A 4,485-nucleotide genomic window follows, 5' to 3' on the forward strand; every position below is an offset into this window, starting at 1 on the left:
ACAAGTTATTCCAAAATGTTGAAATTTAAATTTTTGATGTTATATATACATGAGTAGTTGACATAAATATTTTTATTTGTTGTATCTATTTTAGATAAAATATTGTGTTAATTTTTTATTATCTATTATAAAATAGAATATACACTTCTAATAATAATGAATTTATGTGAATTACGATAGTTAATTCAAATTGAGTACACCTAAAACTTAACATAATTCTAATAATATAATATCTTAACAATTTTTCTAAACAACAATTAAAAGATTAAAAAAATATATCATCCGTTCAACTTTTATAAGTAAAAAATTAAAAACCACTAATATTTCTTAGTTCTTATATATAAATTTAACCAATGCATATGAAAAAAAATAACAAAAAAATATCTTAAACGATCTCTATCGATTATTCTAAAAAGATAACAAAACCTCCAACAAAAAATCGGTTAATTTTAATTGGTATTTAATGGATAGATCAGCAGTTTAACGTGTCATATGGATATGTTTTCGTAAATCCAAAGAAAAGTATTGACAGATGAGCCAATTAGTCTCACTGGAGGTAAAGTTCAAAGGTCAGAATGAGATTTCTTTTTTGTTGGTTTTGTTGTCTTTTAAAGTAATTATCAGATTCGTTTAGAAAAAATGGTAGCACCTGCTGATGGCTCTGGAGGTGGAGAAATCATAAAATCTTTTCTCCCTTTTTGTCCAATTGATGCTAGTAGAATTATCTTGTAGAGACGATCCAATCCATTGATGAAGCTTTTAAGAAACAGGAATTCTTTCGCCAAAGGAGAAGAAGAGTGGAGATTGATGTTGTCTAGAGACCTCCAACGAAAAGCTGGATAAAATTCAATTCTGATGGTGCATCTTATGAAAATTCAAAAGCTTTAGGATGTAGAGGGTTGGCAAGAGATCATTTGAATAGATGAGTTACAGGACTTATGGTCAATTTAGGATATTATTCTACTTATCATAGCGAATTGTGGGAGATTTGCCATGCATTTTAAACTGCTTGGGTGCTAGGGTTCAACAATGTAGAGCTAAAAATGGAACCACAAATAATTTATGAAGCAATCACAAACATAAAAAATTTGAAAAAAAAAAAAAATCCAAACAACTTTATCAGAAGTATTAATATTTGGCTAGAGAAGTTATATATAATATTGAAACTCAAGTACACACTTAAAGAAGGCAACTAAGCTGCAAATTGGCTTGTCAAAAGGAATTTGGAAGAGAGTTCAAGGTACTTATTCGTTGACTTGGCATCTGCATAATTAAAGACCATTTTAGATGTTTCTTTATCCTGACTTATTAATGAGTTGTAATGTTGTGTTTCTATACTTCGGACTTTAAGCCCTTTATTTCAACCAAAAACAAATGTATTGGGTTCAAAATCTGGGTTTAGTTTAATGGAATATAAATAATATTTTATATGTATAATTTTTTGTCACTATATTAGTCACCAGTAGAAGATATATTGAAATACAAAATATATATTAAAATAAGTTAAACTACATATGTATTTATACACAAATATATAGTGATTAATTTTGATGTGTAATAATATTTTTTATTGTGTGTGATGCTCTTTGTTGGGGATGCCACCACTAGCTTTCCTCGATTGTATTGTGATGGCCCCTCCCTCAACCTTCTTCGACTTCCTCGTTATTGCTTCATCCTAATATCTCCTTTCCCTCTTCCTTTTTTTTTTTTATCTCATATTCTCTTTTCACCTCAAAATAGGTAGAAATAATTGCTAGTTCTTTATTTGAGACTGTTAAGAGTATATCAGTAAAAGAAGTTGGTTAGCGTTTAAATGTAAGTTAGGGAGTAGCTGCCAAGTTTTAGAAATTTGTTGTGGTTGTTAGAGTCTCTCTTGCTTTTTCCAACTACTCTTATTCTCCCTTGCTTGTGTATCAATACACTGCAAAATCTGTATACTAAACACACAAGCAATATTTTTCATAATTCACTTAGTCACAGTTCTCTCTCTGATCATTGATCAATTTCTCTTCTTCTCACTACTTTACAAATGCTATTATAGTATCTGGAGCCATAGTCTTGCAGACTTCTTGATCCTTCATCTCTTCTTCACTGCATTTATTTTTTTTCCAATCACGATCAACAAAACACCTCTCATCCTAATTGCTGAGAAGCTTGATGAAGATAACTTCAACACATGGAGGCATGATGCTTTGCTCACAATTTAGACTCTAAGGATGGAGAAACACTTAGATGGTACTAAAACTCCTGTATGATTTGAACCTGTTTCAGCATCCAAAGCTGATTCTGCCACCAAGACTGATTCACCTGCAAAGATTTCAACATCAACAAATCTTCAAGAAACTTCTGCTTACAAGGAATGGAGACAAGATGATCTTGCATTGACAACTTGGTTTCTTGCGTCTATTAGCACCAGCTTCAAGAATAGGGTTGTTCAATGCAATAAATTCTGTGATGCTTGGGGAGTTATACATCAAAGCCTTGAGTAAAAAATATCAAAATCCAACTGAAATCAGTAAAGAAAACAGGAATTGTTTCAGACTTTCTTGTAAAAATTAGAAAGCTAGTTGATTCTCTTCTAGCTATAGGGTATCAAATCAATGAAGATGATCACATCCAAGCTATCTTGGATGTAATATAGTTGTTACATTACCTCTATGATGTCTAGACTTGGATCCTTTTCAGTATGTGAGGCTGAATCTTTTCTTAGAGCATATGAGGATATGTTGGATCAATTCAGAACCCCAACATAAACAATTCCGCTAACAAATCTTACCCAGTCTTTCTTTAATGATTCTGGCATAGGCACTTAATTTCATAGAGGGTGTGGTGGAAGATTCAATCAAGGTGGTAGATCATCTTGGAATCCTTCAAGACCCAACTGTCAAATTTGTGGATGAAGTGGACATGGTGCATGGAACTGTTTTCATCGACCAGCAATTCAACCCAAATTCATCATCTACAACAAATGCAGTGCCAATTCCATACTCTAATTCTGTCCCACCATCACCTTCCTCTAACTTCCATCAGCCCCGAGCCTATCTCACAACACTAGTAGCTTCAGTGTGTGAATATACTTGGTACCCTCACTCAGGAGCCAGCCACCATGTCAACTCTGATCATACAAATCTCCTTCACTTAACTAATAGCAATTCTGACCATGATCTACTGTTTGTAGATAATGGCATAGGTATTAAGATTCATAATTAAGGTTCTTTAGTTTTATTTAATAAAATAGGAATGTATGTTTTCGATTGATGAATTTATTGCATGTGCCTTCTATTACTTAAAATCTTCTAAGTGTGTCTAAATTTGCAAAGATAATCATTGTTATTTCGAATTATGGCTTAAACACTGTAATATTCGTGATCAGGACTTTCAAGAACTTCTCCTACAAAATTTCACTAAAGATGGCATAAATGTATTTGATGATCTTTATATCCCAAAAACTGTTAGCTCCTGTTGAATTTGAAGAACTAAAACATTGTTAAGATGAGACTAACTATTATTGGGTTATTATCTAATTGTTTGTGTGATTTGTTGTATTTAGTGTGCAAAAAATAAATTAATCGCACTTGGCCCAAGAAGTACGAAAAACAAGTCCATATTGCATCTGGCCCAATATTGATTCAAACAAAACACTCATATCATATGATGAATGGCAATGAAAGAAAGTAATCTGAACAAGGAAGAAAAGAAAGAAATCTAGCCAGAAATCAAACCTAAGCCCAATCGGTGGTCCACACCTAAATCCATTCACTCCACTTAGTTACTAACAAGGTAATTCACTGTTATTTCATTTGAAACACACCACAACTCACCCACCAAACCAAAGTTCTCTCTTCTCTCTCTTTTTCTTTCACATTACACCACGTGAACTTTGAAGAAAAAGAAAAAAAAAAGAAAGCTTTGAGTTAGGGCACAATTGAAGAACAAAAAGAAAATTTTTAAATCCAAACAAAGAAGAGAAGGTCAAAAGGCTATAACCAAAGGGAAGATCACATCAGAAAAGCAAATCACAAAAGGAGGTTTTTACATTTGTGCTTCATTGAAGATTGCTGAAGAAATTCTCTGTGTTACAAGCACCAATCTGGAAAAATGAAGAAAGTAAACATGATAGTGCTCTGCTATGAATCAACGCTCAAAAATCAAACTTGGGGCCAAAGTAAGAAGAAACGACTCAGATTCAAGAGGCAAGATGAAAAGGTTGAAAGAAAAGATTGAAGGTATGGTTGCATGACTAATTTGGTCACTGCTTCTATCCTCTCTCTCTCTCCTTTGTGAGCGCCGCTGCTACATCTGATTTTGGAAAAGAAGTCAAACAAGGTGCTGAAGCAAGTTTCAAGCCTAGGAAGCTTCATTCCTCTATTAAAGGGATGAATGACCGAGGATTGAAGCAAGGAGTGAGAGCACAATGTTTGGATTCTTATAGCTCATTTGAGCTGTTTATTCTTCTTCTTCATGGTTCTTATTATATATCTTGTT

This window comes from Arachis ipaensis, chromosome B01, assembly GCF_000816755.2.
Source record: "Arachis ipaensis cultivar K30076 chromosome B01, Araip1.1, whole genome shotgun sequence".
NCBI classification, from domain to species: Eukaryota; Viridiplantae; Streptophyta; class Magnoliopsida; order Fabales; family Fabaceae; genus Arachis; species Arachis ipaensis.